Source organism: Oreochromis aureus, linkage group 23 (genome assembly GCF_013358895.1).
Source record: "Oreochromis aureus strain Israel breed Guangdong linkage group 23, ZZ_aureus, whole genome shotgun sequence".
Classification (NCBI taxonomy): domain Eukaryota; kingdom Metazoa; phylum Chordata; class Actinopteri; order Cichliformes; family Cichlidae; genus Oreochromis; species Oreochromis aureus.
In genome coordinates, this window is record NC_052963.1 from 21,188,849 (window position 1) to 21,200,425 (window position 11,577).

The 11,577-nt window shown below is 41.5% G+C and overlaps 1 protein-coding gene across 1 annotated transcript in view; it reads right to left on the reverse strand.

The window, feature by feature from the left end:
• Positions 1-11,577, reverse strand: part of LOC116310268 (fibronectin type III domain-containing protein 5-like) — a 78,165-nt gene that overhangs the window by 65,546 nt on the left and 1,042 nt on the right. The gene's annotated exons all lie outside the window — the stretch shown is intronic.

The following is an 11,577-nucleotide window of genomic DNA, read 5'->3' on the forward strand; positions in this document are numbered from 1 at the left end:
CAGCCATCTGTAGAGTTTACACAAAATAGTCTCCAAAAGAAAATATATCCAGTGAGTAACAGTTCTCTGGGAGAAAATGCCTTTTTGATGTCAGAGGTTAGAGAAGAATAGGCAGAATTCTTTGAGATAATAGGAAGGAAACAGTAACTCAATTCACCACCACTTTACAATCAATTTATGCAGAAGACCACACTGCAAACCACCCCTGTCAGCTAAGAACAGGAAACTGAGGCTCAGCAACTGAAGAAACGTTGCCTGGTTTAATGAGTCTTAATTTCTGCTGTGACACTCGAATAGTAGGGTCAGCATGGGTCTATGCACACTTTGAGTCCCTTAGTACCAACTGGGCATCATTTAAGTACCACAGCATATCTGAGTGTCGTTGCTGACCATCCCTTTATGACCACAGTGTACCATCTTCTAATGGCTGCTTCCAGCAGGGTGTCACAAAGCTCAGATCATCTCAGGCTGGTTTCTTGAACATGACAATGAGTTCACTTTACTCACATGGCTTCCACATCACCAGATCTGAATCTAACAGGGCTGGGATGCGGTGGTTTTTGATGTGTAACTGACAAATCTGCAGCAACTGTGTAATGCTGTCATGTCAATACGGACCATAGATGAATCTATATCTTCGTGGCATTGATGAATCTATGCCATGAAGAATCAAGACAGTTTTGAAGGCAACAGGGAGTCCAACCTGGATCTAGAATGATTTAAGTAAAAACGTTTTTGCATTAGAAGCTGAGTGTATTTTTAAAAAGCTCTTGATCACATTTAAAGCCTCAGAGGAATTTACCTCAGTTTGATTTAGAAATAAGTCCAATAAAAACATCAATATACAACAGCCTTCAGCTGAAACAAGAACAAATATAAAGGTAGATACAGAACCTATATAAAGTTCAAAAAGAAGGTAAAGGCTAACCTTAATATAGATTATCTGATGTGGGATGCAGAAAAACTGAGATCTGTATCTAGCTAATGGTCAAACCAACATTGTGTCCTTGAACACCTATCTGAAAACTCGCTAGAATCTAGTATTAAAATAATAATATATATTATAACAGACAGCTGAAAATCTAAAATTGCAGGGGGGCATGAATACTTCCTCGTGCTACACCAAAGTTTTATTAAAAAATAAATTCTGAGGTCATTTATAGACGTGTCAGCTGTGTAATTTCTCATAAACATGACTAAACCATGCCTGCAGTCATCTGTAAACAGCTATATGGCTTTTAAAAAATATCATATAAGGATTATTACCAGTGACAACACATACAGATAGATGCAGGAGGCCCAGAATATTGCTTTATGACACATACAAGTTTTATTAGAATATTTTGAGATCGTTTATTTATTCTTTACTTATTTCATTTCCAATAATCGGCAGACGGTGTAGATTTTGAGGATATTTTGAAAGTTGAATGGCTGCAGCCCAAGTCTATGGCAGTCAGTGGTTACATGTTGTTGTGGTTACTCATGGAAAATCAATACTGATTGCAGAGGAAGGGATAACAGGCGTAGCTCAAAGTCAATAATAATCGTCACTCTCCTACTTTGCCTCTTTAATGTCCACATGAAAGAGATTCATTACATTTCTAAGTTGTGGTGTTTCTCAGAGTCATTTTAGCACTTTTAATTCTAGTCTTTTATGCTCATTTTCTACTTTAGCTCTAGATGGCCTAGACTCAAGTCTGTGAATTGGAAACTCAAGGAACATGAGAGGCAATAAGCTGTATATTGCAACTTAGTGTTGTACAAAAGTCTCAAGTCACTTGTTATTTCTTTATATTCTTCCCCCCAAAAAAGAGAAACAGGTGTAGCAATTTATACTGAAACAGCAAAATTCATTTGGGAATTTCCTGTATTTTGTGACTTAATAATTGCAGTGATGGTAGATACTGGTACCTTAACTGCTGAGCCACCAGGACAACCCTTTATGAGTTTGAGTTTCACAGCTAACATGGAAAAGTTGAATTCTGCTGCCAGCTCTTCCATCTCTTTCCCCACATGTGTGACCACTTTCATCCTCTCATCAACAATCAGTGGGATTGACTGTCAGTGCGATCTTCCCTCACTCTCTCCTTCACGCCTCTCTGCCTCCATTAGGACCCTGGTACCCTGATAGGGGATGTGGGTGGATATGAGGACAGGCTCTGTTTGGCAGGAGTGTTCGGGGTGGGGGTGGGGGTACATTTACTGGATCAGCCTGGGTTCATCACCTTGCTGGAGGCCATAGGCAGCGGGGGGGTTGACTCTACATATAGGGCCTTGGGAGCTGTCCCAACTCTCAGTGTGCCCAAAATCTGCCATCTTGGTCCTAAACTCCCAGACTGCACCCAACCTGCTCTGCCCTGATCAGGAGCATCCCTACATCTGAACCGGTAAGCAGTTTAACCTTTGACCTTTTGGTCCTTGTGGCCATTTACACTCCATCTCAAAACATTCCACAGATTCTCAAAGGGCTGCTCAGAGAGCGTACTTAGAACCAGCAAAGATTAGACTTAATTATACAAGGGTGTTACATAAACTAGCTTTTTTTGACAGTTACCACTACTCTTGGATTTTTTTGGAGTTCTGAAGATGAGCCAAGACATTTTTTTTTCAGGGGGGGGGGGGTTCAAATATTGAGCAGATTTCCTCTGACGTGGCGCTCCATTTTACCCCACACTCTTTCTCCTTCTTTGCCTCTTATGATTCAATGTGGAGCAAATTTAATGCTCTATTTGTAGTTTATCCCATGGGCCATTTTACAGTCGGGTGGGTAGGTGGGTAGGCATGTTTACCATTTAGTGGTCTATAGGTAGAAAAATTAAAAGCCTCATCATAAAAACCCGCTTTTGTAATTTGATACATAATCAGTTTTTCCAATGGAGCGCTTCGGTGTCAAATAAAAAACACCGACAAAGAGGTGAATCATGTTCTTCATTGTCTGCACTTGCCCGTAATCCAGACAGTATAACCCCACTGTTTTGCTTTCTCCTGGCAGCTCCCTTAAATGTTCTGCCGCTGCTGCCGTCCCACCCTAATAATGTCAGATTAAGCTCTGCACAACTGTCCATCTGACATGAGGGCTGGATTTGTGCTGGATTTGAAAATCTGGACGGGATGCCTCCATCCAAAAGCTCTGTAATTCTGCACACACACACTCACAGAAGCAGATTAAAAAGCAGAGGATGCGCAAGTCCACGAAGCCTGTCGGTCCGCCACGCTGCCGTGCACAGTTTGGCGCGGGTGCATTTTGCTTTGACCTCGATCGCTTTGAGGTGTCTGGTTGCGTCAAGCCCCGAAAAAGTTCCTCAACTGTCCTGAGCTGAGTCCTTCATAAACAAGCACTTTGGCAGCAGTGCCGCAGCATTGTTTTAATCTGAGGTTGGGATTATTTGAACATGCAGTTAGGTTATTCATGTGTCGATTGTTATCGGCAACGACAAGGACGCCGGCTTTGTGGATTTCATAGATTTGGGGGGGTTGGTGGGTGCTCGACCCTCCCCTGGCACAGATGAACACCCCGGAGGCTACAGTTCTGATTCAGACCAGCCTCATCCCCAGACATGCCCCGGTGATGCCCGTGTGCCTCACTGGGCACGTCCCTATTTTGTTGCAGCTGAGGGAAAGAGGGGGGTGAGGGGTGTTGGGGGTTGATGGGGTGGTGGGTGATGGTCACCCAGATTATGCCTCATCATACGGCCTATTTACAATTGACACCAAACAGTGCGGCAAACAGTGGCGCAGAAACGCAAACTGAGCTCATCGGGGGAGTCGGTTTTGTTTCATCATATAATTTCGAGAACCGTCACGTGTTCCTCCGGTTGCTCATGTGACCTGTCGGCAAGGACCAATAGGGTGTAAGAGTTTGTTCTGGGCAGAGCAAAAGGCAAAAAAAATAATTTTCCCTTGCAATTTTTAATCGTCCAACGCCGAAAGTGGTCGTCAGCGACTGTCTCCTGCACTGCATAAAGGTAAACCCTCTTCTTGTTGCTTCTATTCAGGAAAAACTTGTTAAAGCTCCAGCACGAGCCTTTTCCTTTACAATAATAATAATGAATAATTTGCATTCTTACAAAAATTATTTGTTCTCTACTTTAGTTAAATACATACTTGAGTTGATTGCTTGACTTCCAGGCACATTAAACAGTTGAAACTTTAAAAAATGCCGCTCCTCGCCGAGTTGGGTATCACCATCAATAATTAATTAACTTGATAACTTACCCACAGCCAGGAATAAATCATTACGCACATAATGAGCTGTGACATGGTGCAACTTATCGACCTATTGTTACCTAATTTGATGCTTTCAAGTTTACGTTTTTTGTAAGTTAGCCTCAGTGAGCGCCAATAAGACGACCCATGCGGGAGGAAATATTTTGGTTCTCCCTGGGGAATTGTCGATTTTATGGTCAGTCGATTTTGCTTTCAGGCGTCTCTTGATTTACATTGTTTAGGTGTTCGTTGTCTTGGCTTAGATTCAAGCATGAGCGATTTAATTGTTTCGAGAATTAGCAGTGAGCACGAAAACAATAGTAAGTGGAAGAAAACCTGCTTAAATTCTGCTAACGATGAAGCTGGACCGCCCGAATTTATAGTAGAAATGATGCTCAGTGGAATTGATACATCAGTCCCCGTGCAGCCCCCCAACAAAAGATCATTATTTCAATTATCATCACACTATTAGCACTGCTGATGGCCTTATTTGCAGCTAGTCATAGACCAAAAATGTCATTTGCCATTACTTCAGAAGCAGCTCTCTGTGTTGCACTTGGAAACCGGCGATGAATAACTCCTTTGTTTGGGTGAAAAGCTTCTGTTTGGCACTCAGATTAATAAAGTCTGATACACTCGGAAATTTTCTGTTGGGAGGTGACAGAGGCCGAAAAAGAAAAGAGGATGAGGACCTGGATGAGGATACGATCTCGAGCCGTTCTGCTCGACCGCTCGGCGAAAGCCCCCACGTATGGAAGCCATGACTTTGTGACAAGCGGTGATCTCACATTACAAATTGTGGCAAATCTAAAATGGCCGACTTAACGCTGGGCTCTTAGCGCCGCATTCACATCACAACATGGTGCGCCTGCATTGTAAAGCCTCCTCCTCGCCCTCCTCACCCACCCCAGGACACTCGGGCTATTTTAAGTGAACGCAGAGTAGGCGGTGAGGTACTTTTAAAGCCACTTGGTGATACTTGGTCTTCGCGTCTTCCTCGCTCGATTTGTTCTCTGATTTGACTGGTCGCGGTGAGGATGTGGTGGCCAGAGTTTTGATTGTGATTTGGGCTGAGGTATCAGGATGCCGGGCTGCTGATGTGGGCTGACAGCTCTTGAGAGCACTGTCATAGCGGCGTATAGGAAGGCCGACTGGGCGGACGCCCCCCCACTCAGCCACGTACAACAAAAGCCTGTGCCAGACGAGACGAGAGCTGCTCATATACCAGGAAACGCAGGGCGAAAACCTCAGGACTTAGAGGAACTCTCCTTCATTTCTTCTACTTGATCTGCCTATAGTTACTATTTCTGACAGCAGCTAGCAATTATACACCACCATTTCCCTGGCCCCAGCACCTCTGACTCCTTGCTCCTGTTACTTCAACTATCACAAACTGCGACTGAGAAGAGATTTGTGGGTCTAAATGTAGAAGAGAATTGTCAAACAGTGATTTGAGCGGATCCACGGGAAACATATGGATCAATGAGGTCACTCTCTGCACCCCCCCACCCCCACTCCGCTGCCCTACATGTACGCTAATTTGCCTTTTGTTCACTCTTAATTGGAGCACGGTCACATCCAACAGCCCGTTTATGGGCAAACATATTGGCCACATTACGGATACAGCTAAACTCTTGGTTGCCTGACGTGCACCTGCACACATCTGTCAAGGTGTTTGCAGCATCATTAAATACTGCACCACTGCATTACTTAACCCCATAATTGAAACTCAAGTGTTTACTGAACCTTCTGACAAATTAAAAATAAATTAATTAATAAATTCAACATTAATTAGCATATATATATTTTTGTATCATATTTGTTCAGTTTGGCATTGTTGTGAAATTATTTTGTTTTTTCAGGAGGAAGAAAAGATCACACTGACGTAGAGGTCTCAAAAACTCATGCATCAAATATGATACAAATGGGGTTGCAGGCTCAACGTTAGCATGGTTGGTGCTGGAGCTGGAGCTAACAGATGTCAGAAAATTTTAAACAAATCTTGTCAAAATTTCTTAGAGCCAAATGCAGTTCAATTTTTATGACATAAAATACTAAAAAAAAACAAAACCTAAATTTTAACGAAAAGAAAATCTGCTTTAGTCATTTTCTCTTGGTTATCAATATGGTGGTTGAGCCACATAAGCTCCACCCACCAAGTGCCTGAGAAACTAGGACTGGTGACTAAAGGACCAATTACATATGTTGTTGTCGCCCTTGGCAACAGTGGGACTGACAGCAGACTGTAAAAGTGCATTATCTTTTTTACGGAAGCTTTCGTAAATGGTAAAATTCAATAGTAAAAATATGTTGGTTAAAAAACATGTATATGTAAAATAGGGCACACTGTCCTGCATTTTTACAGAATTGTTTTACCGTGCTTAAGCCACGCCTTCTCATTTTTTGCCTCACACAAAGGTTTGAGTGTTTTTATTGCCATTTCAACAAAATACCAGCTCAGAAACTTTGAGATTTTATACCGTTGGAATAGCTTCAAAAGGCGAGATTATTTAGAGAAAAATAAAAATCTGAATTTGTGGCAACACCTAACAATGAAGAGAACGCTGCAGCTGGTGACAGGTCTGTGCTGATGCCACTGTTTACAACAAATACAGTGAAAATAACGGGCCCTATTAATAAAGGCTTAATAAAGCATGCGCTGATCGAAACTTAGGTGTTTAATAGTTCGTTAGACATGTCATTAATGTCCTTTTACCTTTATCAGAACGGTTGCAGAGATGGGAGTGTTGGGAGTGCAGCTGTCCAAAGAGTTCGGAGAGACCTCATAAATGAACACCACACAAGAAATTGGATGGTATTCAGAACAAAGATGTCCAGATATTTGCATTATTATGTTAAAGGCAATTAATTAACTATCCCATGAACACTTTTAAAATGACAGAAGACTGCACATGACTCGCTTGAAACTTGCCACCTCATCAGTAAAAATCTTGCCGTCTCAAGCTGCAGATTCAATTTCACAAACCTCGGCCGTGCAGCTTTGGCTCAGGCTCTGTTTGATGTCGAAATGCCATAATGACATATCTGTAGATATGTGGATTAGGATGGAACAGATGACAGAGGCTTTGGCCTAGATTAGACTACTGGCCGCCCATTTAATGATTTTTCTTTTTCTGCTCCTCTGTTATTCTCGTGACAGAGAAACAGCAGCAGTTAGTGCCTTGTTTTTCTATTCCACAGGAAGGAGTTTGATTAATTATCCTCTTTATCTTCGACTTTCACATTATGGCGGATGTCAGGATGACGGTTTGCACCGTTAGTTTAGCTCCGCAAAATAAAAACAGCTCAGAGTCGAGGCCGAGGGTGGAATGAGAGAAAATCGCAGAGAGTGACTTCATCCATAATGTAGCTCTTGAAATGCAAAGCACCGACGGCTTCTGAATTCATTAACCTACATTTTAAATCAGTATGTGAGGCACTAGATTAGTTTCCTGGCCAGATAAAGTTTCACATTGTACCTTTAATCTATAAAAAATGGCCTAAAGCTGAACATTTTATGCAGAAATCTGATATTCTGACCCCTCACACCAAATTCACTTTGATCTGCAACCACCTCTGCCCAATAATTTCCAATTAAGAATAGATAATACAGTTAATGTTAGTTTATAATCAATAACCAGCTTCCCTCCTTACTAAATCAATTTTCAAAAAGAGCCCCTTAACTTCACTTCTGTTTTTTTCCATCATTCACGCAACACCGGCTCTGCACAACAGCAGCGTCTCCTCATTGTTGGCGGGAGATAAAAGAGGAGGAGTTCGAGTTCTTCTAGAGCGGCGCTCGAGCCTTTTCTGCGGCGAGTGCCGAGCAGACGCAGCGAGAGATGATGGGAGGAGAGGGGAGTTGGGAAGAGTGTGTGTGCGGAGGGGGGGGGGGGCATTTTGTGCACTGCGTTGTCCAGCCGAGCGTAAAGCGTGATTAATTCAATAGCCGCCATAGAGGAGGAGGCTAGCAGTGCTGCAACACCGAGCATGACCCACTTTCCCCATCAGATGTCATGAAAAATTCCCTCTCTGCATTCCCCTTCTCCAACTTCCTGCCTGAGCAACGGAGGCAAGGAGAGCAGAATTATATATAAAAAATAAAAGTATATAAATCAATGCAATAGCAGAAATGATGGACACAGGAGGAGGGACTCCTATCAGAGACCAATCCTTCTTCAGCTTTTATCAGGATGTCTTTAAATTAGAGTTTTTATCAGGCTTGGAATTTTTTTTTTTTAAAAGCTGCAAGGTTTTTGCCCATTGGCACCAATGATTCACAAGGCCTTGACCCAATTCTATTATTATACAGGAAGCATGAGCAGAATACAGTCTGAGAGAGCCGCTACTGAAATGCAGCTCTTAGCGCCGTGACCCCGTTCGACTCCGAGGTTCAGGCAGCCTCGATTTTTGTTGACCTAAATCTACAGAGAGGTTTCACAGTCTTAATCACAGGGAAGGAGGCTCCTCCATCGAGGAGGGGGTTTTTTTGTTGTTGGGAGGGGAGCTTTATTGTCCGAAATATTTAAAAAAGAAGAAAGGATGTGAGATGATATTTAATCTGAAAGATCAATCTTCCCAGCAAAGACCCTTCTTTAAGCACCTTCCTGCCCCTGATGTGAAGTTTAGAAAGGGATGAGGATCTTCCCTCGCTCATCTCCGGCTTCAATCCTGTTGTCAATCTTAAATGTTTTTACTTTTTTTTTTTTTTTATTCCCCCCCCTCTCTCTCCAAGCCCCTGGAGAGGACCTGCACCGCTGGCTTGGGTCTTAAACCCGGATTAAAGCTTTTTATGTAATCTGGTCTCCTCTGGGAGATTGGAGAGACAGCTGGCAGCAGAATCCCCGTCCTTATCTCTCGACCCTCCTCTGGCCTCCGACCAGCATCCCAGCGTAGATTAAAGGATGAATCGTTTCACAAAAAAGCATTATTTTCAACATATGTCTGTCTAGGTTAAAGGATATAAGAACTGGACATTACAAAAAGAAAGATGAGGCATTTAGTCTACTAATCGATTTTGGTATATTCAATTAATTATTTAACCCTGTGGGGTCACAGTTCATGGCATGTTTCTTTACCCCAGCACAAACCCAACCATGAGTCCGACGTCCAAGCCTGAAATTTCAGTTTAAGACAGTAAAAAATAAATAAATAAACGCTTTACAGGCATCACATGCTAAATGAAATGATACTTTGGTTTATTTTATTATCATAAACTCAGTATATTTCAGTTTCTGGACGGCTGGTCAAACAAAATGAGAGACGTGAAGCCATGTTCTGCACTTCATGTTGTTACGGTTTAGGGTTTGGGGTTCCTTCATTTCTTTAATGTGAATATTTCCTGCTTTTGTCCATTTTTATATGAAAATCACCTGAAAATCTTCTGGTTTTTGTACCTCTCTAATCTCAAGCGCCCCGACTCCCGCACTTTTATTTCACATATTCACAGTCAACAACAAAAAAATAAAACTATTCAACATAACATCTTCCACATAAAGTGATGCCAAAAAGGAAACATGTACACCCTCTAACAGCTAAAACCCTGAAGAAACTGCACAACTCTTGCACGTTTTTACACATACTGTGCTTTAGCTCAGAGCACTGAATAAATCCGCCTGATCTGAACTGTGAGGCATCATAAAAGCAGATTTTTTTTGCCACGTAACAACTGCGACTCGGTCGTCTGAAGGCCTCGACAAACATCTCACCAGCAGGCACAGCTGGTGGGGTCACAGTTTCAAGCAACACTCATTTGAATGATTCACAGCTACAAATGACATCAAGTGATTAGAAATTACACAGGAAGGCAGCCAGAGAACACATTATGTATATATAGATAGATAGATAGATAGATAGATAGATAGATAGATCTATATATATATATAAAATACAGCAATAATGACTGTGATTGGCAGACTGTGACATTATCTGTCTCTGCAGTCAAGGTCAGCCACTTCAGGATCTCGCCCGTCCATATTTCTGTCTTTTTCTTGACTGCATTGTCAATCACCAGAAATAATATTCATACTGACTAAAGCAGAGGTTTCTAAAGCGTACTTGGGAAGGTTAACTTGTCTTGTACTTTCTGTCTCTGAATTTGATCTGAAAAAAGGGACATCTCTCTTCTCCCCCCCTTTTTTCTCTCTCCATCTGTAGTGCATAACTCTTCTATTCCTCTGATTTAATTTAATAGATTTCCTAATAATTCAGTCTCACAAAAAATAGCTTTCCCTTCTGGAAAAAAAATTGGATTATCATCATTTAAATCTTGTTATATCAGACAATTCTCCCCGTCAAGATATTCCTGATTTATTTATTAGCAGGCACAGTTTCCAGTTGTAGATTAAAAGAAAAAAGAAAAAAAGAAAGAAAGAAATCCTGCAGAGCCACGTTCAGGTACGCAGCGCCATCTTGTGCGTGCTCGCGTCACTGCGAGTGCTGCCTGAGTCATTACATCACTTGTCAGGCAGAATTAGAGGCGATCCGGCTGAAATGGGCTCGATAAAAATAAATATGGCGCTTGCCGTTTGATGGCTCATCTCGTGACTGCGGAGACATATGCTGACCTAAATTTCAACTGCTTTTATTGCATTGGATCAGGAGACCACTTATCATTCCATGTATTCTGTAATATTTGTGCTATTACCAATATATTTAATACCTAAGGGGAGAATAACAAGATGTTCTTCTATTATTTAACCCCTTTCTCCCATCTATGCTTCTGTGTGTGCAGTGGTTACTGGTTATTTTTAAATACAGTTGAGGTATGTGTCACAAAACCTGCACAAAAAAGTTGCAAAATTCACTTTTTCTTAAGACAAAAGCAGCGACATTAAAAGCCTGATAATCTTCCTATAACACCTCTAAGACTATTAAACACATGATTGAGCCACACCGTTGCACTGACCTGTTTCTTCATTATTATGAGCAAATACACTGTTGTTTATTTTCACTCAGTCCCACAGAGACTGAGCGTGGATTAATCCACAGCTAAAAATAGTCAACAACAAATCCAGTTTTGTTTTATTTGGGTTTTTTTTTTTACTGCTGTTTGAGTGATGCTTGCTATAAACTGCAGTTCACATCCATTTTGTTAAATTCTATCTTTTTTTAATGACATTTTAAAATTTAGTAAGAACAAATTAGGCACGCAGTCAAGAAAAATACTGAATGTAACCATGTTTGTAGTATTTTTAAATGTACATTTCCAGGTGATTTTACACAGTCTGCATAATGAGCCGGGTCCCAAAGAGAAGCTCAGACTTTCATGCAGGCTTACATTTTTATAAAAGCTTAAGGCGAAGACTATAAATGTCTACAGCTTTAGACTTGCATGGTTTAGATCCATTAAACAAAACAAAAACTGAATCT